We start from the raw sequence: 27,151 nt of genomic DNA, 5'->3' as shown, positions 1-27,151 counted from the left end.
AGGAATGAATATACGTGAGTTTCCGTGTAGCCGATGAAAGGCGTTATCTCATGGCAAGCTGATTTCTGGCCTGTGTTTATCTGTAAGTGTGAAGGAGACTATTTCCTTGTGGCGGCCTCGGGAGACAAAATCCAATCTTTAGCATAGTGGAGTTCTACATTTCTTTTCAGCTCGTAATCTACCCGGTAGTACATGACGGATGACCGCGCTGTTGAGCGCTCAAACGCAGCAGAAGGAGGCAATGTTGCCCATTGCTTTCTTCATGATATCAAGGGTTATTTATATGTGTTTTCCCTTACAGGATGATGTTTTACATTATTATTTTTGATTGTATACCTTGTCTCGTTGCTTTTAAAGGGAACAGCCCGAGTGCTGAAATATTGTTGGTTTATCTAGTTCTGTCTAGATCTTTTGTAGTGAACCGGGATTCACATTAGAATCAGTGTAGTATTTAAGATTTTACTCGATATCCGATGTATATATATATATTTAGTTTGATTATTTGAATTGTTGTAAATATAGTGTAGGATTTGCCCCTAGTATTTTGCATAACTTACATAGCGTCCATTGCGTCTTAATTATTTTTCTTTCCGTCGTAAGGTTTCTTTATAATGTAACTTTTATTTAATTATAATTTCGGCAAACTCTCGGGATTAACTTAACTTTGAAACCGTATCGTTGGGATGCGATAGTGTGAAACTCCATACGGAAATACCACATGTCAGTGTTTGCGTACACTTGTTGCCATACAATATAAACATTGGACTATAAGAAGAAACTCAGTCTTGATTTATATAAATGTTCTTTGTTGAACTTTTTTTAAATGTCAAATTTGTATGATCATTCAATTAACGTTCTAATTTCGACTTATTTGTAATACTTTGAGTTCATTTCTTTACAAATTATTTTTTCTTGATCTAATTATTTTCGTGTGATATGATCGGGGATATTTATTAATAAATCCATCTTACCCCCTATGATTGTTCTCATTCGTGTTATACCTGCATTTCCTGTCATTGATTGCTATTTTAGTGTAGAACTTCGACTTTTATCCTGACCCAATCGACAACCAACCCACACTCTGCCCAACCCTGAGTTAGTCGGATGTTCATACAGGAATGGAGGCATCGTCCTAGAGGGTATTTACCCCTGGGTACGGTACACACTTTCCCACATACTCATTCCATAGTCTCGTTTTAATTCCCAATTACGCTCCAGTCAGTATACAGATTTTTATTGCAACTACTTGCAGACAGAAAAAGCAAGCAAGATATTGTCTAATAAGAATAGTTATGCTACAATTATAAACTGCAGTTAAACTTATCAAACACTTTATTCTACTTACGGTGCTAATATGACATTCAATTACTCACACATACATCGACCCGTACACAACAAAACTTTCTTCAAGGAGTGCAAGATGTGCACTCGTCATGGCCTCTAGGGACATAGGCCCTACCTAGGTGATTACTCTTAAAATGGAGTTTCATAACTAATTCGGGAGCCATTTTGCGCTCACGTTATTCATCTCATCGACCCCGAAAGCTATGGATTCTACATTAATATTTCACCCCCACTTTCAACCCCACCCCTAGGGGTACTATTCGGGATGAACTTGACTTAAACAGCATTTTGAGTGCCATAGTTCATCTCAGTGATCCCGAAAACTATGGATACGACACTAATATCGGTCGTTTTTGATTAATTTTACATTTCATCCTCTCGCCTTGTGCTGGGAGGGGTGTCCTGCCCCCACACTATTTGATAAAAGCAGAAATAAGTTTTATGGAACACATCATAATCTTCACATACTGTTGGATAGGCAACCCGGTGATCGGACTTGTCTTGCGGTTTGCTTATCTTCCCCTATTTTATTTTTCACCCCTTAGTGACGAACTACCTATCAGATTTCATTCAAACCACTTCATAATCCTTCTCAGATGTAATAAGAACAAACTGTGAAAATTTCAGCAAAATCGGTCCAGTAGTTTTTGAGTCTATTAGCTTCAAACATACCAACATCCAATTTTATATATATAGATTTATGGCAGTCTTTGCTGCTATACTAAAACCATACAATACTTCCAAAAGTGAGACGAAATAAACGAAATATATGTTCATAAGAAACATCCTCAACATATGGTACCCAGTAACATTTGTTTTTTAAAATGCCTTAAAGTACTATTTTCAGGAAATAAACAATGCGCTGTTTCATGTTGATGTTGACTGACATTTTCTGTAAGAGTTAGTTCGCCCATGAAAGAAAGAGTTTTGTTTCTTGATAATTGATCCAATATTGGAACATAATGGGTATCAATCATTGGGTGAACCTGGAAGTAATTGTCATTGAAACACCTACGGTGTCCTCGCTGTATCAGGAACTAGTACTTTGAGTGACACAACGTGTTTATCCAAACGGAGTATCAGTTGACTACGATCAGTGTTCTAGGAGAAGTTGAAGAAACTACAGAAAATAGCACATGGTCGTCTGGATAATCCAAAAAGCTGCAACGAATGAGATTTCGTGCGTTCAAGAAGGATCTTTTCCTGACTGCTTCAAAAATCTTCAAAGAAGCAGAAATTATGAGTCGACAGTTGGTGTGAATTCTTTGAATGTAACAGTGATCATTATTAGGCAATTCAATATACCTCTTCCATAGCGATATTCCTGAAAGATTGAGTTGCGACGATGTTTAAAACCGGTTTGGTATATTTAGTAAAATACGACGACCTTGGTTTTAAGCCGTTTAATACCAGGTACAATATTGGTGTAATTGGTTAGATTTACAATTTCAATGCGATTAAAGGATAATAACATCTAAAAACTGTTATAATGGGTGTTTTATTTCTCAAATACATTCCATAGTCCAAAATATAAAAACACATTATTATTAGAATTGTAGCTCAAAATTGTGTGTCAACCATACTTGAAATATTAGGAACAGAAATTTCATTCTAACACAACATTGTCAAACGTTTGCTTTATATAGGTTACTGCACATGATAGCAAAATGTATAGAAATAATTTCCATGGAAAAAGAATAAAAACAAAGAAATTACCAATTAATCTCCGGAACAAACACAAAAGTAGTGCCTGGTAGTGCTTAATCCCAATATTAGTCAGATTACCTTCACACGATGACTGGATTGCTTCGATGACCTTTGTGTCATCCATGTACCTGAGGTTCCACTGTAACTTATATAAACCAGTTTATCACTTGTACCTGGAAACAGTCTGTTTCGTAGTGGAGTTGAATTCGTCCATGACCTGACAAATTACGCCCACTTGCCGCTGAGGAAGGTGGTACATTCAAAATTCTAGAAGCAAGTGAACATAGGGGTTGTTTAGTACACTTATGTTCATATAAAACAGAACACCTTGAAAGACTACAGGTAGGAGTTCATATTCACATGACATGTTCATTAGTATGCTATGCAGAAACGATTAGCATTTCAATCACCTAGGCTCATCATGTAAACTGCTGCCTGGCAGGCACTCGATCTAGCATCGGCACTGATAACTTGTTCCATGCGAGATGGCATCGGCGCGTATAAGGCGTGGATGGCGTCCCGGGGTATAGCCATCCATGCTGCATTCACAAGGTTCCACAGTTCACAGTTCATCTTTAGTGGTTGGCATTGGGTCACAGCCGCTCACCCATCGTTTCACCATATCACATACATTTTCGATTGGCGACAAGTCCGGTGATCGGGCGGGCCAGGGTAACAGTCTGACATCCTGTGACAACAAGAAAGCACGTGTTCACGCAGTAACATGTGGTCGAGCATTGTCCTGCTGAAATAAGGCGTATAGGGTGTCGTGCAGGAAGTGTATGACTACGGGTCGCAAAATGTCATTCACATAGGTCAAACTGGTCACAGTGCCCTGCACACGCACCAACTGTGATTTGTGGCTGTACCCAATAACACTCCACACCATAAGGCCTTGAGACGGCGCGGTATGTCTTGTGCGAATGCAGTCAATGTGATACCTCTCCCCCTGTCTGCGGCGAACCAAGATGCGGCCATCATTTTCAAACAAACAGAACCTGGATTCGTCCGAAAACACTATGTGCTGCCATTCCTGTCCCCAGTGACGTTGTTCCACACACCATTGCAGTCTAGCATGTTTATGCTCGTTAGTCAAATGTAGGCGGAGAAGTGGACGATGCGCCGGTAACTCAGACCGTAATAAACGGCCTTCTGTGAACCATTCTTTACACACCCGTTGGACTGCCGACACACTTCTTCCCACTCGAGCAGCAATTTCCCGAATGAATGCATCACGTTCTCTCATGCCAATAATGCGCCCTCTTTCAAACTCCCTCGTTTGACGGTACGGTTCTCGCATAATTCTGCGAGGCATGCTGCACATCTGCTCCAGTCACACTAATCCATTACCTTCGGTTTATAGCGACAGTGAGAGCCGCAGCCATTTTATACCCGTCGGTGGTGGTACGCCGAGATATCGATGTGGACTTTGATCCTGAGTTCCGACATGGTTCAAATGCTAACCATTTCTTCACAATATACAAATGCACATGTCCTGTGAATATGAACTTCCTATCTCTAGTCTTTCAAGGTTCTGTTACTTATGAACATGAGTGTTCAGAAGCCTTTCCACCATACAGAAGGAGATATAGGTTTTGCTGCAGTCCATAAAGCATTCTGTTGACAAAAGCCTCCGACGTCCCGAAATGAGGCCACATTTCCCATAATAACGCCACTGTCATACAACAATACTACACTCATTGCTGCGATGAAGTCTAGAACCTGTGTTTCCACCTCCTGGCGGAGAGTTTCCACCTTAAAACGGGGATCTAACACATTTCCCGCTGCATGAATATCTTTACATGCAAACTTGTGCCTCAGGTTCCCAGCATCTTCAACGGAAGTTTTTTCTACTGGAGAAAGTGCATTACAATCTACAAGTACAGCATCTACTTCCCTAGAAATGCTATCACAGAATTCAAGTACATCCAAATGTACAGCATTATCGGCTTCAACCTTGCGTATGGCTTCTGACATTGGTCGCAACAGATGCCATGCCTCATCAAATTGCTGCTATGTTTCATCTGCTAACACAGAAGCTTTAAGTGTTCTGTGGCGCTACATAGTTGAGAATATAATAGTTTCTAACACAGCCTCTTTATTCTTAAGTAAAATGTCCAAACAAATCACAGGAACTGCTCAACGGGTGGTTAATTGAAGCTTTAGTGTCACCGTATTTCCCTTTCTTCTTGGTTTTCGATAAAGCATGGTGGGGGGCATTATATTACGTATTTATTTATTTATTTATTTATTTATTTATTTATTTATTTATTTATTTATTTATTTATTTATTTATTTATTTATTTATTTATTTATTTTTTTATATTATTTTTTTATCTTATTTTATTTGATGTCTTTGTATGTGGCGAAGTTTGGGCTCACGGCACTCTCTTACACTTGCATGACATTCATTAAATAATTTTGATACATTCTTCGCTAGATGGAAGCACTCTTCCAGGGTTTTCAGTGACATAATATCCTTTATTGGTAGATAAAATGTATGTAATGCACAGCCTTTGCAGTGTATGTGCGTATATTTCTCCTCTACCGTTTTCCACGCAGCGCACGTATTTCGCGCATTGTCTGTGACCACTGCTACGAACTTCTACGCTCCTATTTCGCTAATAACTTCAATTAATTTAGAAGAAATGTACTGCGCAGTTTGCCTTTCCTTACCAGGACTTATACTTTTATAGAATATTGGCTGAGGTTTTGTCACGATGAAGTCCATCCGTCCGAGAGCAATGCAAGTGCAGTTGAACAATCCAACTTCTGTGTGACAAGTGTCTTCACATAATATTCGGCAGACAGCAAAGATGTGCTAAGCAGGTTGTGACTAGGAGGATCAAAGCCAGACTGTAATTTCTTAAATGCTTCCCGCCAATATTTCGAATTCAACATACTCAGTGGAGCAGCTGAAGCATATATAGCCCTAGCAACAGCTTCCTCAATGTCACTGTCATTTGCTTGATGGGTATCCGTATGCCGTTATGAAGAGGGTTGTGGTGAATCTGTCGTAAGTTGTTCGCTGTGAGAAGAACCGAAGGGCATGGTTGATAGCGTGGATGAAGACGCTGTCCTTGATACTTCAATATTCTGCAGCCCATTATTTTCTGACAAATTTAGTTTTTCCTTTTTACTTGTGATGCATCATCCGAAGCTACCCGTTTAATAGATAAGATGTTCTTTTAATGATGATGCTAGGGAGTTATGATATTTAGTTTTACAATATTTACATGTTGCCTCTGTCTTACCATCAACTTGTCTTAAATCGAATAGGTTCCACAATTATTCGGATTGATTGCTTAAGATAGCTCAGCATCAGCGTAAAGTAAAATGAGGCCTCAGCACTGTCTGGCTTTTTAATAGACCTCTGACTTTGTTTCTAGATGTTTCTGGATGCATTCCTTTCATGTTAGCTCCTGATAGTTATGCAGTACGTGCTTCTGTATGGTATAGTCGATGGCGTGAGAAGTGGGATGTAAAAAAAAAAAAACGATTCTTACCATTCTTACAGAGTTCTAAACGGTTTAAAGCAGCACGTTTATCAATTCAAAAGTATTAAACAGTATTTTTAAATCTCTACTGAAAGATGTTAAAGTCAGAATTTGTTCACGTCTGTCGGTTAAGTCTTCAGCTCAGAGGCTAGTTGGATCACCTAGTAGTACCACCAAAATGTGTGTGGTAATCGGAAAACTGCAAAGACAGATGGCAGTGTCATAATGAGGTGTGCAAGGAATAGCGATGAGTGTGTTAGTTTACCATTACAATTGCCATGCATTTCACTGGACCAAAAAGTGCTATTACAGCACGACTGGCCCCTATTCAGACGCACTAGACATGCTACGAATGACATTAATCAGCACCACCCTTAACTTAATAGCTTCCATAATGTCTGGCACTGCTGCGAAGCTACATTTTGCTCTGACCTATGCAAGGAGAGGGATGCAAATTACTGCACCATTTAAGAAACAGCAACAGGCGTAGCTTTATACACGAGGCGGATATATTAAAAGGGAACGATTAGTACAAAGAGGACCTTCCAAAAGTCAACCTCAATGACCTGGAACCACGAGAGCTCTATTTCTTTTAAGTTACACCACGACTTATTTAACAATAAAATGGCCGATTGAAAAGACACAGTGGAAGTTGTGTTGTATTCTAACATTACTTCCAGGTTTAAGCTATAAGTTCTAAATTATTTTTATAGAATATCTACACGTTTCTCAGTATCCACACAGGTAAAGAGATCAATCTTTGAACAGCTGATGGCAATTATTACTTCCATCAAAATTTGAATTTGAGCTTAAAGTGCGAGTGATGAGTTTCGGTTGTGACATGTTATTAAATACCTACGCACGTGTTCTTTAATAGGTTGGCCTTTATATTGATTGCTTCCCGTGGAGAATCTTACAGGAACTTTCCATGTTTATAAATAACTGATAGATGGGCGGGCTGATGGACTACACCATCACGGTATTGAAGTTCTGATAATTAATGCTACAGTTTTATACTCCTTTTAAAAGTATTAAGAAAACGATAATAATAATAATAATAATAATAATAATAATAATAATAATAATAATAATAATAATAATAATAATAACAATAATACGTAGATCAGTATTTGCATATTTTGTAAGTACGTTATTTTAACAATGGTTATCCTTCTTGTTAAGTGAAGTGTGAAATGAGACATACTCCTATACTTTTAACAGGACAACTTCATAAAATTGTGACACAACGTTGTTGCCGCCTCATTTAGAGTCTGAGGCGTCACTGCAAATGATTCCGTATATTTGTTGCGTGCGATAGGCGTCCAATTGTGGGAGTCATTTTGATTTCTCTACAAGTATGAGTAATTTATCTGAGCATGCAATTGAGAAAGAAATCCTAACTGAGTTCCTGAGTAAGAGAACGGGATAACACACAAAAACGCAGTTTCGAGATAAATGAGGTTTTATTAGAATATGCGAAACACACAACAAAATTGAAAATTTAAATAGCAATTTATTCTAATTCTTCTTCTTTTGCTACCGCTTTTTTCCACACCTGTGGGGTCGTGGGTGCGAACTGCGTCGCGCATGTGGATTTCGCCCTGTTTTACGGCCGGATGCCCTTACTGACGCTAATCCAATATGGAGGGATATAAACACAATTGCGTGTTTCTTTCGTGGTTGGTAGTGTTGTATGTTGTCAGAATATGATGAGGACAGTGTTAGGACGGACACATACACCCAGTCCCCGAGCCAGAAGAATGAATAAGAAGCGATTAAAATCCCCGAACCGGCCGCGAATCGAACCCGGGACCCACTGAACCGAAGGCCAGTACGAAGACCATTCAGGCAACGATTCGGACAAAAATTTTAATATCAATTTATAGTTTTTAAATTAATTACATATAAGTGTAACTCAGAAAAGTAAGAGCAGAATAACATTTTAAGTTTAATAATAATAATGTTATTTGTTTTACGTCCCACTAACTACTCTTTTACGGTTTTCGGAGACGCCGAGGTGCCGGAATTTAGACCAGCAGGAGTTCTTTTACGTGCCAGTAAATCTACCGACACGAGGCTGACGTATTTGAGCACCTTCAAATACCACCGGACTGAGCCAGGATCTGAGCCACTCAGCCCGGCCATTTTTAGTTTAATCGTCAATAAAATGATGTTAATTTAAAAATAATACTGTATGCAAAGAACATAATACTGTAAAATAAGATTTTTCCTCCTTGTTTTTCAGCGTCAAAATTTTCATTCGCTTTTTAGTAGTTGGTTTGAGGCTCAAATATAGTCTGTGATGCACTGCTGGAATGTATGACAGTAGACGTAGCAAATCTCTGTATTTTAAATGATGAATATCCCTTCTGATGGGTAGAGGGTAGTCAAGTTTTCCAGTGCTTGTTTCAATACTTTGTTTGTAAGCAACATTTTTATGTTTTTGATGGTTCGACCCCCACTTTCGGCAGCCCTGAAGATAGTTTCCCGTGGTTTCTAATATTTATACTAGGAAAATGCTAGGGCTGTATCTTAATTAAGGCCACGGCCGCTTCCTTCCCACTCCTATCCCTTTCCTAAACCATCATCGCCATAAGACTTATCTGTGTCAATGGGACGTAAAACAACTTGTAAAAAGCATGCTTTTGTTATTTTTTGGCCTCCCAGGTAGTTTTTCGGAAAATACGAACTTTTGTCCTTGACTCTGAATGTGAGAATGAGAACTTAAGGAACAAGAAACCTATCTTGTATTTTGTTAATTGTATTGTTCTCATTTCTCTACTCAGTACTTTTCTATCCTCTACACTTAATTTGTCCTTCACTACAATGATTAAGAGAGTTTTTAAATCCTTGAAGTCTGCACATCCCATGTCCACTACTGTAAATGATTTTTCTTTTTATCCAGGCACTTTACAATGTTTCTCCATTGTTCGTGAGTGTAAACATAATCAAATTGTCGAGACTTTTTCTCTGTCATTCCGAATCACTATGACTTAGCAAAAATGTGTGGCCAGGCACCATAAAGGAATGTTTTATTTCATCAAACTTCCCAGTATGTACCAAAATGTAATATATAATAGAGATAACCATATTCTTATTTTGGTCGCTGCAGGAATCTGAGAAAAACCAGAGTTCTGTTTTGTTTTGTGTTAACTGGTTGTCAGCCAAAAGTTTTAGAAGGCATGAACCTATTTCACAGGATTCCCGAGAAGCAATGTTTTCTGTCCACATACACATGATACCAGATTCGTCATTGCAGACAACACCTAGGTTATACATCCACAGCTGCATGAGACAGAACACTTTTTCCGTAGGTATTTTAGGAAATGCCTGCTCTAAGACGTGTGTGATTGCTAGATATTCAGAAGTAGAACCTGTAGAGTATTTTCTGGCATCAGTTAGAGATTTTTATCCTCGTTCTGCGTATATTTGATGAAGCCTAAATTCATAAGGGACATCATCGTCAGCTGATGTCACTTGAAGGTGCCTTAAATCCAAAGTTTTCATGAGAAACATGTACGTATTTTTCATATGAAAGGGGAGGGCTTACGTCACTCTGTTCTTCGTGTTCTTTGAGATAGAGTTTGTGTATTTTAGAAACTGATGCCACCGACCTTATGTAGCTCTTGTGTGGGTTTTTCTTTCTATTATAATGGCTAAAGTACCTAGGAAACATGTTAATAAGTTCAAATGCAAAATTAAATGAACAGCCAGTTACTTTTTCCAACACTTCCCATGTCTTCCTCTCTTGAACTGACATGGTACTGATGGGACGGAAGGTGACCAGGAAAATGAATTCAGACTTGCATCACTATGTCTAAAATCATCGTTAGAACTTCGACATGTTTATTCTTCTTTCATCCTATGTCTAGCAAATGAAACACGCCTTCTAGATATAGAAAACGTGTCACAAAAAGCTTTTAAGCACACTCTAACATCTCCACCGCTTTCACTTTTTAGGTAATAGAAGTATGTCACCTTTCTTTAAAACTCACTTTATGTTTTTGCGTAGGCTCTCTTACGTGACTTCTGTTTAATCATACCGAACAAGAAGGCATTCTTTAAGTTGTATTTTGCAAATTTCTAAAATCCTATTCTCTTAGCTGGCACAAGTTTCTTAGTTTTATCAACAATATTATTAATTGTAAAATTTTTAAAAGTAATAGAGCACAGTTTTCAGTCTACATACAATTAAATTACGAACCTTCACCACTAATTTTCAGTCTCTTAACTACGGACCTCTTTCAGTTGTCTTCGTTTCGTTTACGTTTTTTAAATTTATTCAAAAGACATTTTCTGGTTAGAAAAGTAACTACATGTCACTCTCGCCAGTTGACTGAGACCCCTTCTCTTACTAACTGTACAGCTGATTCCCAAGGTTTTCAGATTTCTGTGTGCATTTGGAAAGACAGTGTACTATCCCACAACCACAAGTAGTGCACAGGATTGTTAAGAGATACTAGCACTATGCAACAACACGAAAAAACGAATTTCTGAATTTTTATGGGGTATTCACTTCTCTTACTCGGGCACTCAATTGTGCATATAATCATTTTCTTGGAGAGAGTGGGAATACTTGTGCAAAATTTACTCACTCATTAACCATCTGTTTGCGCAAGAATTTCAAACTGGGTGTAGTTTTCTTGTGTGCAATTCTTCTATATGAGGTACGGAAATTTATTCGGGAGAATGACTGCATTCCTGAAAGTAGTAGGAGAGAACATGAACATACTTAGAACATAAATATTAAAGGCCTGGAAGCAAGGAATCTCATTTTTGACTCTGAGGTTGTATTCTAAAATTGGAAGTTGAATCAGTGTGGAGTATGTTGATAGGATCTCTCCCGTTACACAGGAAAAAATTAAAGTAATCTGCAAACTACCGAGTGTTACATACGCAAGTAAAGAATGTGACATTGGAAATGAATCGTTCAAAACAAAAGCTGAATTTGATACCACAGTGTTCATTTCTGCCGGTAATCCTGAAAGAGTCAGAGTGTAAATCGTTCATTCAATATTCGTAGACCGAGCTTGATAGCTGCAGTCGCTTAAATGCGGCCAGTATCCAGTATTCCGGAGATAGCAGGTTCGAATCCCACTGTCGGCAGCTCTGAAAATTGTTTTCCGTGGTTTCCCATTTTCAATCCAGGCAAATGCCGGGGCTGTACCTTAATTAAGGTCACGGCCGCTTCCTTCCCATTCCTAGCCCTTCCCTGTCCCATCGTCGCCGTAAGACCTATCTGTGTCGGTGCGACGTAAAGCAACTAGCAATATTCGTAGTGTACAGTTGGGTACACTCTAGGTATAACAAAGAAGACATTATAAATTCCACATTTAACCGAATATTTTGTAGTGATATCATAAGATTCTCGTCTTAATAAGAGAAAGAGGGAGAGGTGGTGGGGCGTTGCTGGGGCTCCTCTTAAACGTTTGTTTCTCGGCCGAAGTGTGTAGAGTATGGTAACATAAGTGGAATAGGCCATTGATATTCACGTCATGAACTTCATATCTCCAAGAAGTGGTCAATAACGGTGTCATTGTGATGTCTTCGGAGTCTCACTAAGGCCTTGGATGAAAATATATATTTTAGATTTGTAATGTGTATGAAAACGGCTTATGATAAGGAAAATACATATTCCATTAGCCACCACACAGCAATGGGTGATGCAGCTCTTCTCAGGAACATACCCAATGGAGATGAGCTGCATGTACCATTTCAGTCACATACCAGCCGGCCTGCCATTCTTAAATTTCTGGCAGTACCGCGAATCGAACTCGGGGCCCCGAAAACACTAACCGTTACGCTGCGCAGGCGGAGGGACCTTATTGTGATCATGGTAAGATGAATGTAATACAGAGAGAAATGGACAAGAAAGGTTAAAAAATATCAGCATTTCATGTAATGTATTGGAGGTAAATAATGATGATAGCATATGTAGTGCAGATGATAAATGCTCTGACGTACTGAATTACGCACGTAAATGTCAATGAATTCAAACTTTTTTGAATTCTCTGCAACAAAGGACAAAGTGTGATCCCGGAGACTTAAGGAATAATTATTTTGTGTAACGGTGTGTTTCAGGCATACTCAACATAATGAAGAAAGAGGTAAAAATAATTAATTCACCTGTATTGAGACACGGAATTCCAACATATAGATACAAAACATGAACAAGAGCCCAGTTGATTTAAAGTGCGGGAAGAGAAGAATTGTACGTAAGTACAATAGGGGAAAGAAGTAGCAGTAAGTCAGCAATGTAAATGAAATTTACTACTGGAAAGGAGATGGTAATGAAATGTTCCCGGCACACTCGGAATGACATTGTGTCATTAATTATGTACTTCGTAGGTGATATCAAATATTGTTGATGTGTTTAAGATGGGAGACAAAAATAAAGCACTGAAAAGATGACGGGAGTTCCTTCGTGAGCTAATGATAATCAGATAGACAAGAGAGAAGAAAATACGAATGAGAATTGAATGAAAGATGATTCAAAATATAAATGAATAATAAAGCTCCAGGTAACGGTAGCGAAGCGTTGCAGCTGTTGGAAACGTGAAAGGAAAGTAGTGGTGAAGGCCAATATACAAATATGAGAGTTGTGAATAACATAGGGAATAGGTATTGAATTACAGGACTATTTTTTTCATATCTAAGAGAGATGATAAGTGAGTGAATGGAACTACTGTGGGATCACTTACCATGGCAGAACATAAAAAGTATTCAGTAAGATTTTAGCTTCGTTACTGGATCTCTGAATGGAAGAAATATCAAATGTATCGATAAAAAGCATTCATACACAAATACTCGAAAATTGCATCTGGTGGAAAAGTTTAAAGTGTATGATAAACAGCTGCAACATCCTTTCGTCGTTTTAAAAAACTGCATGGTAAACTAGACTGAAGTAAGCTCTACAAAATGATGAAGGCCTTCAGAATCGATTGAAACGATAATAATTTTCACGGACACAAGAGCAGGACGGAATAAGATTCACCTGTGGAATTTTCAGAAAATTTACTATAAAGTAAATTCTAGTGGAAGAAGATGTGAAGGCATGCGTGGTAAGAGATGGATTAGTGATATTGAACAAGATCGTATAAAGTTGGGCAATGCTATGAACACTGGAATGTGATTAAGGAAATTAAGACCCACATACATGGTATTTTTTCTCACACTTTACTTCGTTAAAGTAATAAATTTCCAAATAATAATATTTCGAGGAGAAAAAGAACCTAATTCTCAATACAAGGAAAGTAATGAACTTCTGATTTGTGCCTTCTCGTGATTTTGTTTTGAATTGGCTTTACGTCGCATCGACACAGATGGGATAGATAGGGCCTAGGAGTGTTAAGAAAGCGGCCTTGATCTTAATAGAAGTACAGCACCAGCATTTGACTGGTATGAAAATGGGAAATTATGGAAAACCATCTTCAGGGCTGCCGAAAGTGTGTCTCGAGCGCACTATCTCCCGTCGCACCGACACATGGTGACCATGGAATAGAAAAGGCCTAAGAGTGGGAAGGAAGTGGCCGTGGCCTTAATTTTCCTGGTGTGAAAATGGGAAATCACATAAAACCACCTTGAAGGCTGCCAAAAGTGGGGCTCGAGCCCACTATCTCACCTTGAAATACCACCGGACTGAGTCGAGATCGAATTGCCAACTTGAGCTCAGAAGGCCAGCGTTGCTACCGCCGGAGCCACTCGGCTGTCTATAACCACTGGACCAGAAAGGTGGACTTAATTAAGGCGGAACGCAGGAATTTTGTGCACGTTGTCACAATTGAGAATTCATCAACATTCGCCTCTTTTACATGACTGAGTTCGAATCTAGTTAAAAATAGCATTTACTTCTATATTAGGTATAATTAAGTACATTTTAGGCATCTCAAGAAGGATGCAATATTTTTGACCTCCATTCCATGTACCAGTACACAATGATACCACTTTATATGCTGTGAAGTATGCTATCAGATTAATGTAACGAGAGGCTGGTGTGCAGATATTTTGGCATAGCTTACTAAGAGTATGGGGTTCCCTAGCCGAGGCGATGGAGTTTTTTTCCGTTCTGTCGGTAGGACATTGGTTCCCCACGAGATGTTGAAAGATTTAGAAACGACTCTTCTAATTCTGGACGGCACGTGACCCAAGGGTTCACTCAACCTATTAGTACCGTGTTAATTCCTAGGGTCAAAGGCAGTTGGCCATAGAGATGACCACCATTTCACTTTTTTTACGATTCGTTTCACGTCGCACCGACACATGGCGATAATGGAATAGGAAAGACCTAAGAGTGGGAAGGAAGTGGCCGTGGCGTTAATTTTCCTGGTGTGAAAACGGGAAATCACTTAAAACCACCTTCAAGGCTGCCAAAAGTGGGGCTCGAGCCCACTATCTCCCGTATGCAAGCTCACAGCTGCGCGCTCCTAACCACACGTCCAACTCGCCCGGTACTACCTCACTCAGTGGCGAGGATACGCACAGGGGAAGCCTTCACCTCCCAATACTCCAGGGGTTTCCATGGCATGTACGAATATTACTTTGCTTTATTCAGAGTATGGGAGCGATGGACGGGCTGGCATGTTCACTTTCCATAGAATTCTTCTACTATCAGCTCAAAGTCCGGAAGTGAAATATAATGCTTATAGTGTCCGTTAACTTGCTAGCTATCGTGAGAACGTCCTATTCTGAGCGTCTTGCCTCTTTACCCAGGGACCCATACAAGTCAGGAGAAATTATGACAAATAATTAGATTACCTCCCATTACCTTGAGAGTGCCCCTGGCATGAATACAAGTACGTGAGTCTTTATCCCCACATTTCATTTCGAGATGCGTGAATTGGTCGCATTTGCCTGCAGCGGGACATGCATTCACTAATGACCCTTAATTTTCCTGCTAAGTGAAAATTATCTTACATTGAGATCTACGGTATCTACTCCACTGCTACACTGAGATACTGCACTCAGAAGATGACAGTTACTGTACTGGTTATCTAAGTGAGGCGTTGATGTTAGTGATCTGAACCGAAATTTGTTGGATCATAGTGTTATAATAAGAATGTTATTAATTTTATATCCCGCGAAATACTTTCCAGTTGTATATGAAAAATTGAGGAATTATAAATTCGTCCAAGACATGAACAAACGGCTCTCGGCTGTGGACACGTTATGTGGGTAAAATTATCACTTAATATCCATGTAATTACCTGGTAGACTTGAGAATATTAAATTAAACTTTTCCGAGGATACCAAGCAGAAATAAGGTTATTGGAAAGAAACTAAGCCGAGGAACTTATGGCTATAACTAAGAATCGATATCTGCTGGTAGACAAATTATGTATCATGTTAAATATGGTGACGTAAATTTCTAATTATTAGACTACTCACTAGAAACAAAGGTAAGTACAGAAACATTTCTGTAAGGTAATAAGGTGGTGGTTGAGTACTACTACATTCATTATTTGTTATGACTTGTTTATAATATCACCAACTCTCAATCAATGGCACGTCTCTGCAACGTAAACAAGATCTATATATCAATATATATAAAATAATACGTCCTGACTGACTAATTCATCATCGCCGAGCCAAAACTACTAGAAAGAAAGAAATAACATTTTGGGAATACATTTATATTAGAGTGTAGGTGTTCACTAAGGGTTGATTTTTGGATATTCCATTGCTAAGGGGTTGAAAAGGGGGTGAATTGTTGAAATGTGTATATCTATATCTCAAAAACGTAAAAGTTTACAGACGTAAATTTAGTATTTGGAATCTCCTGTAAAAATAAAGAAACACGTATTTTTTTGTTTTCGAAAAATCTCCTTAAGGGGAGTGAATAAAGGTGAACAAGGGGTTGAATACCTTTTATGTGACTACTTATATAAAAAAAACTGCAGATGTTACAGACATGAAAATTGGTATTTGGAATCTGCTTTAAAAATCAAGAGGAACGTATTTTTTGTTCTTGTAAAATCCAATTAACAGGGAGTGAACAAGAGTGAAAAAGGGACTGAATTTTTAAAAAGACTAAATCTACAGTATGTCAGAAACGTAACATGTTACAGACATAAAAATTGGTATTTTGAATCTCCTGTAAATGTAAAGAGACATACATAATTTGTTTTCGGACGATCCACTTAATGGGAACTGAAAAAGAGTGTGAACTTTTAAAATGAGCATATATAGAGAATATCTCAAAAACTCAACATATTGCAGGCGTGAAAATTGGTATTATTAATATTTTAAAGATATAGAAACGTGTTTTCTTTCGGGGAAACCATTTAAGGACTGAAAAGCGGATAGAATTATTTTAATTAGGATAGTGATATCTCAAAAACTGAAGCTGTTACAGACGTGAAAATTGATATTTGAGTCTCCTTTGAAAATAAAGATATACGCATTTCTTTGTTCTTGGAAAATCCACTTAAGAAAAAATTGAAAAATTACTTGAATTCCTTGTGTGAGGATACTTTTATCTCAAAAATGAAAGATGCTGCAGTCGTGAAAATTGATATTTGGAATCTCCTTTAAAAATAAATAAACACGCATACTTTAGTTTTCGCAAAATCCTATTAAGTGGGGTGAAAGAATTGAAAAATGAGTTTAATTATTTGTATGGGGATACTTGTATCTAAAAAACTAAACATGTAACAGGCGTAGAAATTGGTATTTGGAATCTCCTTTAAAAGTAAAGAAACACACATTTTGGGGAAAATTTAACTTGGGAGTGGGGGGGAGGGGTAAAAAGGAGTTGGATTCTTTTTATGAGGATACATATATCTCCAAAACTGAAAGTGTCACGGTCTTGACAACTGATATTTGGAAGGTCCTTTATAAATGAAGAAACACGTTTTTATTGTGTTCGGAAAATTTCACATAAGGAGGACGGGTGAAGGGAAATTAAGAAAATGTAATTATTTTTATCAGGATACTTATATCTCCTAAAGTGAAGGTTATAGACATGAAAATTGGTATTTGGAATCTACTTTAAAAATAAAGAAACACGCATTTTGTTTTAAGGGTGGGAATAAAATTTACGGGAGATTGGATGGAAAAGGAGTTTAATTCCTTTCATGAGGATACTTATATCTCAAAAACTAAAGACATTAACATTTGTATTTACAATCTTCTTTCAAAGTAAAGAAACACGTATTATTTGTTTTTCAGAAAATCCACTTAATGGGGGTGAATGAATTGAAATATTATTTGAATGTTTTTTGCTAGGGGCTTTACGTCGCACCGACACAGATAGGTCTTATGGCGACGATGGGATAGGAAAGGCCTAGGAGTTGGAAGGGAGCGGCCGTGGTCTTAATTAAGGTACAGCCAAAGCATTTGCCTGGTGTGAAAATGGGAAACCACGGAAAACCATCTTCAGGGCTGCCGATAGTGGGATTCGAACCTACTATCTCCCGGATGCAAGCTCACAGCCGCGTGCCTCTACGAACACGGCCAACTCGCCCGGTATTATTTGAATTCTTAGATTTATGGTACATATACGTCATAATCGAAAGATGTTACGGACGTGAAAATTGGTATTCGGAATCTCCTTTAAAAATAAGGAAATATGTATTCTTTTGTTTTTGGAAAATTACTTAAGGGAGGGTTGAATGAAATGAAAAATTAGTTGAAATATTTGTATGAAAATACTTCTAAAAGAAACTCAGGATGTTACAGACGTGAAACATGGTGTTTAGAAAGTCCTTTAAAATACAGGAACACGTAATTTTTTGTTTGTTTTCAGAAAAGGCACTTAGCGTGGGTGAATAGATGTGAAAGAAGTGACTTAAATGAGGATACTTATATCTCAAAAACTGAAGATGTTACAGACATGAACATTGGTATTTGGAATCTCCTTTAAAAATAAAGATACCTGTATTCTTTGTTTCCAGAAAATCAACTTAGGTGGGGGATGGGTGAAGAGCTGATAAAGGGGTTGAATCCTTTTTATGGGCATACTTATATTTCATAAACTGAAGATGTTACAGACGTAGAAACAGGTATTTGGAATCTGCTTTAAAATTAGAGAAACGTGTGGGTTCTTTATTTTGTCCTACTTGAGAGAAGACTGTTTCTCACATGTACAGCTCTATGTCGCATGGTCATCTTAGCCCCAAAAGGAAGAATCACAAGGGTGGTTTACAAAGTGTTTCTGGGGTAAATGAAACTCAATTTTGGGTGAGTTTTTACACTTTAGGGAAAACCAACGTGACGCAATTTTCCTCATGTTAAGACATTTCATCGGTATGTGCCACAACGTTTGTTGGCTGAGACCAACCTCTACGGATAATTACCGGAGAGTTCCGGACAGTCCAACGTTCTTTTACTTTTCGTACGCAGTTTTCAGATTTCCATGGATTATTTCCGTTACACCTGTGGAGTAAACAACATATCATATTGTTTAACTTAGGTGAAGCATAATTATTACATACCTGGAATTAACTTACCTGGCAGACAGCAATATTCGATTGATATTATCTTCCAGCACTCTTCTTTCATTTGAAATTTACGCAATCTATATTTTGTTTTATATTATTCCTTTATATTTTCACGAAGTTCTAACGGATTTTCGTATGGGCTATAATTCGCTGAACTCTTCAAATTCATTTAGGCCCTACTGTGTTTATTTTCATCAGAAATGCACAACACGATGTAATAACGTGAAAAGACCAAATTGCTACAATCACTCAAAGTCGACTCAGAGAACTCCTTGGTCACTGCTTCCAGAATCTTGTTCCGAAGAGGAATAATCGCGAGATAAATAGCCGGCAACTAATTGCGTGTTTGTAACCGAACGAAGTCCGACTCGTTGGCTGAATGGTCAGCGTACTGGCCTTCGGTTCAGAGGGTCCCGGGTTCGATTCCCGGCCGGGTCGGTGATTTTAACCTTCATTGGTTAATTCCATTGGCTCAGGGGCTGGATGTTTGTGCTGTCCCCAACATCCCTGCAACTCACACACCACATATAACACTATCCTCTACCACAATAACACGCAGTTATCTACACATGACAGATGCCGCATACCCTCATCGGAGGGTCTGCCTTACAAGGGCTGCACTCAGCTAGAAATAGCCACACGAAATTAATGAAACCGAATGAAGACAATGGTACAACGGTTAACAAACGTATTGACCTCCTGTATTTAACCACGTGTTCTAACCGAGATTGACGTACTAGCGCAACAGTGAGGTAACTACCGTCAATCACCCAACATACAGACCTCCACACACGGCCCGCTTTGGGACAGACAACACATTCAGCTATCGAGATCGCTAACCTTTCAACTACGATAAAAATGTGTAATGCAAGGCAGATCAGAATTACCTATTCCTTCTCTATTTGCCAGAAAAGATACTTCGGCAAAATTAACATTAACGACAGTACGTTGAAGGAAATAAGTAAGAAATAGAAAATCGTAAATGTTTCTGTTATTGTTGGATGAACGTTCTGCTCAACGTGTCGGAAATGTTATTTTCTACACATTTTTTTGAGCCTATATCGATAAGACTAGTATTAACGGAGATAACTGAGAATTAATTTTAATAATAATAATAATAGTGTTCTTGGCTTTACATCCCAGTAACTACTTTTACCGTGTTCAGAGATCCCGAGGGGCTGGAATGTAGTCCCACAGAGGTTCTTTTACGTGCGAGGCTGACGTATTTGAGCACCTTCATATAGTAGGTTATACCACCGGACAGAGCCAGGATCGAACCTGCCAAGTTGTGGTCAGAAGGCCAGCGCCTCTACCGTCTGAGCCACTGAGATAAAGAGACAGATAGATAGATAGATAGATAAATAGATAGATAGATAGATAGATAGATAGATATGACGGAAATGTTTAAATTAAAATTCTTTCTTATTCTTGATATGGCTGACACATAAACTTTTTAAGAAATTCTGAACAAAGTACGGACAAAACTCTTATTTTATTCATGTACATAGGAAGTAAATAGACAGATAGATATGCATATATAGATAGATAGATAGATGACACAGTATAGAGAGGTGACTGAACAATTTGTATAACCTGCTGTTATTACACAGGAAGGAGTAAACACCTTCTGAAATTAAGATAAGAATGGTTTGAATGAAATTCTAAGAACCTATTGGAGATTTCTCAAAGAAGAAGTGTTTTTGTAGCGTAACGAAACAACCATGTTTGAGTCAGTGATGGCTGTCATAAACAAACTCTTCGTGCGTCATATAAGATGTCACTTACATACATACATACACTATCATTATAGACTGTTATGCCTTTCAGCGTTCAGTCTCCAAGCCTCTGAGAATTCACTAAACGTCGCCACAAACCTCGATTTGCAACTAGTGTTGTGGCTTCATTTAGTTCTATACCTCTTATCTTTAAATCATTAGAAACCGAGTCTAACCATCGTCGTCTTGGTCTCCCTCTACTTCTCTTACCCTTCATAACAGAGTCCATTATTCTCCTAGGTAACCTATCCTCCTCCATTCGCCTCACATGACCCCACCACCGAAGCCGGTTTATGCGTACAGCTTCATCCATCGAGTTCATTCCTAAATTAGCCTTTATCTCCTCATTCCGAGTACCCTCCTGCCATTGTTCCCACCTGTTCGTACCAACAATCATTCTTGCTACTTTCATGTCTGCTACTTCTAAATTATGAATAAGATATCCTGAGTCCACGCAGCTTTCGCTCCCGTAAAGCAAAGTTGGTCTGAAAACAGACCGATGTAAAGATAGTTTCGTCTGGGAGCTGACTTCCTTCTTACAGAATACTGCTGATCGCAACTGCGAGCTCACTGCATTAGCTTTACTACACCTTGATTCAATCTCACTTACTATATTACCATCCTGGGAGAACACACAACATAAATACTTGAAATTATCGACCGGTTCTAGCTTTGTATCACCAATCTGACATTCAATTCTGTTTAATTTCTTACCTACTGACATCAATTTAGTCTTCGAGAGGCTAATTTTCATACCATACTCATTGCACCTATTTTCAAGTTCCAAGATATTAGATTGCAGGTTTTCGGCACAGTCTGCCATTAAGACCAAGTCGTCAGCATAGGCCAAACTGCTTACTACATTTCCACCTAACTGAATCCCTCCCTGCCATTTTATACCTTTCAGCAGATGATCCATGTAAACTACGAACAGCAAAGGTGAAAGATTACAACCTTGTCTAACTCCTGTAAGTACCCTGAACCAAGAACTCATTCTACCATCAATTCTCACTGAAGCCCAATTGTCAACATAAATGCCTTTGATTGATTTTAATAATCTACCTTTAATTCCATAGTCCCCCAATATGGCGAACATCTTTTCCCTCGGTACCCTGTTATATGCTTTCTCTAGATCTACGAAACATAAACACAACTTCCTATTCCTCTCGTAGCATTTTTCAATTACCTGGCGCATACTGAAAATCTGATCCTGACAGCCTCTCTGTGGTCTGAAACCACACTGGTTTTCATCCAACTTCCTCTCAACGACTGATCGCACCCTCCCTTCCAAGATGCCAGTGAATACTTTGCCTGGTATACTAATCAATGAGATACCTCGATAGTTGTTGCAATCCTTCCTCTTCCCTTGCTTATAGATAGGAGCAATTACTGCTTTTGTCCAATCTGAAGGTACCTTACCAACACTCCACGCTAATTTTACTACTCTATGACGCCATCATTCCTGCCTTCCCACTATACTTCACCATTTCAGGTCTAATTTCATCTATTCCCGCTGCCTTATGACAATGGATTTTATTTACCATCCTTTCCACTTCCTCAATCATAATTTCACCAACATCATTTTCCTCCTCCCCATGAGCTTGGCTGTTTGCAACACCACCAGGATGATTTCCCTTTACATTGAGAAGATGTTCAAAATATTCCCTCCACCTCTTCAGTGATTCCCTAGGATCTGTTATGAGTTCACCTGAATTACTCAAAACACTGTTCATTTCCTTTTTCCCTCCCTTCCTAAGATTCTTTATTACTGACCAGAAAGATTTCCCTGCTGCTTGACTTAGCCTTTCCAGGTTATTACCAAAATCTTCCCATGACTTCTTTTTGGATTCAACAACTATTTGTTTCGCTCTGTTTCTTTCATCTACGTACAAATCCCTGTCTGCCTCGGCCCTTATTTGGAGCCATTTCTGATAAGCCTTCTTTTTATGTATACAGGCTGCTCTCACTTCATCATTCCACCAAGATGTTCGCCTTTTCCCATCTTTACACACAGTTGTTCCAAGGCATTCCCTTGCTGTTTCTACTACAGCATCCCTGTATGCCACCCATTCACTTTCTATATCCTGAACCTGCTTACTGTCTAATGTTCGAAACTTCTCACTAATCATATCCATGTACTTCTGTCTAATTTACTCGTCTTGGAGATTTTCTACTCTTATTCGTTTGCAGACAGATTTCACTTTCTCTACCCTAGGCCTCGAGATACTTAGTTCACTACAGATCAGGTAGTGGTCTGTATCATCGAAAAATCCGCGAAAAACTCGTACATTCCTAACAGATTTCCTGAATTCAAAGTCCGTTAATATATAGGATATTATGGATCTGGTGCCCCTAGCCTCCCATGTGTAGCGGTGAATAGCCTTATGCTTGAAGAATGTATTCGTAACAGCTAAACCCATACTAGCACAGAAGTCCAGCAAACGCTTCCCATTCCCATTAGCTTCCATATCCTCCCCACATTTACCAATCACCCTTTCGTATCCTTCAGTTCTATTCCCAACTCTCGCATTAAAATCGCCCATTAGCACTATTCTATCCTTGCTGTTCACCCTGACCACGATGTCACTCAATGCTTCATAAAACTTGTCAACTTCATCCTCATCTGCACCCTCACATGGTGAATACACGGACACAATTCTTGTCCTAATTCCTCCCACAGACAAATCTACCCACATCATTCGCTCATTTACGTGCCTAACAGAAACTATGTTGCGTGCAATGGTTTTCTTGATAAAGAGCCCTACCCCAGACTCTGCCCTTCCCTTTCTAACATCCGTCAAGTACACTTTATAATCTCCTATCTCTTCCTCATTATCTCCCCTTACCCGAATATCACTTACTCCTAGCACATCCAGATGCATCCTCTTTGCTGACTCAGCTAGTTCTACCTTCTTTCTTCCATAAGCCCCATTAATATTGATAGCTCCCCATCGAATTCCATTTCGTTCGCCAAGTTGTTTCCAAGGAGACCCTCGCCTGTCAAATGGGAGTGGGACTCCATTACTCCCATAGGTCCGAGGCTTGCTTAAAGTGTTCTGAGCTCGGTTAATTCATGAAGCAGGATGCTGCCCTACTTGCACATAGTCCAAGTGAGGATCACTCCTCTAACGGGTTATGGACCACCGGTGAATTGTATAGTCCTAGCCGCATGAGCACAAGGAGGGCCACGACTCAGAATATGTCCGAGATGGCCACTCCCATTCTATAGCAACTGGTATCCCGACTCTCAGGACCACTTACTAGGCCACTCAGCCGTTGCCCATGGTTCACGCACTAGGACGTGACTACAGTAACCCACAAACATGATAACTTCGATAAAAAGTGAAGGTTACGTATATTTGGTAGGGCAATATATAAGCCCTGTTATTCAAATGATGACCTCAGTTCTTCGAAATTGATCTTATACATTAAATTATACATAACTCGGGGGGGGGCACATACAGCAAATTTAGAGCCTTTGTCTTCCAAACTGATCTCAGACCAGCCAGATGGCCTGCAGATTTTCGAGTGTCACGTGGGCAGTAGGACGATGTCCTCAGCCGTATTGATTGGTTTTCTTGACCGGGTTCATTGCCTTATATATGAGGGAGCTCCTCAGTTCACCCCGTGAGACTGAGTGAAATCCGTTTCAGCCCTCATACATAGACTAACCGGAAATCGATACTGGAACTTCGAGATAAGAGGCGAAAGCTACCCTTACCCCTCCACCACGTTGCTGCCACATAAGAACATTGAAAAGCATAAATGCAGTAAATGGCCAAAAGTTCTAGGGGAAGTTCACTGTTAGGTTTTACTCATTTGTCGAGCAATGACGATTAATAACATTGTCACCTCTGTCGATTAGTTCAGCAGTCTTTGTGGCTATCCGGAGTAGGATGATTTTTGAATTATCTGTACTTACACAAACCAATGACCGGGATAGCAAGTCATCGCAAGTCCCAAAATACTTGGCCCCAATCACATTAATCAGAGTTAGACACACTTCCACCGACACCTTAGAAGCACAAGTTACTGAACATTTTTCATATCACCTGTACACAAGAATGTCGCATGCCCACAAGTAAATCAACAGCATCATTAGAAATTGTGAGATTTTTAAAATTGAACGCCATCTCCTTACATCTCCTCATAAAGATCACAATATGAAGATAAAGTTGGAATTCAAGAGGACAAATTGGGGTAAATATTCATTTAACGGAAGGGGAGTTAGGGATTGGAATAACTTACCAAGGGAGATGTTCAATAAATTTCCAATTTCTTTGAAATCATTTAAGAAAAGGCTAGGAAAACAACATATAGGGAATCTGCCACCTGGGCGACTGCCCTAAATGCAGATCAGTATTGATTGATTGATTGATTGATTGATTGATTGATTGATTGATTGATTGATTGATTGATTGATTGATTGATTGATTGATTGATTGATTGATTGATTGATTGATTGATTGATTGATTGACTGATTTAGAGTGGTTAGCCCAATGCCGGGCCAAATTTGCCCGCCAGAAATTGATCTGGTACAGGTTTTTAGTGTAGAGTGAGTGAACCTCAGCACAACATGCCTATCCAGAAATGTATAAGTGATTCGAATTCCTGAGGGAAAGTCGAAACTCTGTCGTTCTGGGTGAACCGAGCAGGCCTTTACCGCCTCAGTTAGGCAGCCTCTCGAGAAAATATTACCCATTTAAAATATAATAAATAGACTTAATTTAGAATTGATTTAATATTGAGGTTAACAGGCATTGCAGATATAATTACTGTTAAAAGTGCAGTTTCACAATTTAGGTTAAATTACGTTTTAAAACGTAAGCACTACAAAACTGTAACGTAAGATCTTTTAGATTTCAGTGAATTTTAAGTATTGACTAAGTGTTTATACAGCATAGTACACTTCATTCCATTTTTCCTGTTTTCCTCCCACGTCTAATAACGTTCAATTGTTATCACTAATCGATGATTTGCATTTTGATCACTTAGGAGGCGAGCGAATAGCCGGCCCCGCGGTGTAGGGGTAGCGTGCCTGTTTCTTACCCGGAGACCCCGGGTTTGATACCCGGACCTCAGGGCTGGTTCGAGGTCCACTCAGCCTACGTAATTACAATTGAGGAGGTATCAGTAAGACAGGGGCCCCGGTCTAGAAAGCCAAGAATAACGGCCGATAGGAATTGTCGTGCTGACTACACGACACCTCATAATCTGCAGGCCTTTTGGGCTGAGCAGCGGTCGCTTGGTAGGCCAAGGCCCTTCGGGGCTGTTGCGCCATGGGGTTTGGTTTGGTTTTTAGGAGACGAATTAATATAGTAGCCTACATATAATACTACTTTGTTCTTCCACAAAGGTAAAGAAGTGAGGTTTATCGGTATATACTTTTTATGTTATAATTTCAAGATATCCATGAAAAGTTTGAATATTTGACTTGGACTAAGGAGTCGATGAAACATACATTTGGTATCTTAACCTAACTAGTAGCAAGGCTTTGAAATTTTATGTCGGGATCTGCACACTTTCATAACATCAAAACATCGACCTACTATTGGAGGAGCCCATTACTCCTTCCTCACCATCGTAGCCGAGTAGGTGAAACACTCAACGATAGGACTGGTAAGCTCCAGTCTGAGAGATCTGGATTTGAATTCTAGTGCTGAGAATGTCTACCGTCATTGAGGATTTCCACCGAAAGTTCCCAGGCTCAATCCTGGAAAATGTTGAAGTAGTGCCCATTTCAAATAACTTATTTGGGCACTTTCTAATGGATAACCGTGATAATTACAGTTGCACATACTACCTCAGACCCCACAGATGATGGGTTTTTGACTTCTTCCACTTTCACAAGTACACAGCGCTGATAGCCCACGGTATTCCAACCCTCTAGGCCTAATCAGCAGCAATAATAACAGCACGCAACTTTCAGCTCGTTGAGCGGTTACCTGAAGAAGCGCAAGAACAGAAATGGGACAGGCGGATTGTGTGTGGGCACACCACTCCTCGAAGGACGTTGTGCTATATTTAGCGGAGAAGATGCGGCTATAATCCGCCCTCACCACGTCCGTCAACTCGGTGGCTTATTGCTCTGTCTATATGGCTACAGCTTAGACGCAAGTAACGTGTTTATAATTCCCGTGTCAGGAGGATGATCGCACCAGCGAACGTGTATGCATTTCAGAGTTCTTCTTCTCGAAACACCCTCATAGCAATTAGTATTTCATGCCGCATTCACGTTAAAACAAGGATATCATAGTTAAATGCAGTGAAGAAAGTTGTGAACTTCCCTACAGAGATTTGTATTTGAAATGAGCTTCAGGTAAACATCACTGCGGTTCAGACATTTATGTCACATGATCAGGATGTTTTAATTGCTTTCTAAGAGGAAAT

Source organism: Anabrus simplex, chromosome 2, assembly GCF_040414725.1.
Source record: "Anabrus simplex isolate iqAnaSimp1 chromosome 2, ASM4041472v1, whole genome shotgun sequence".
NCBI lineage: Eukaryota > Metazoa > Arthropoda > Insecta > Orthoptera > Tettigoniidae > Anabrus > Anabrus simplex.
Note: the sequence above shows the minus strand (reverse complement) of the source record.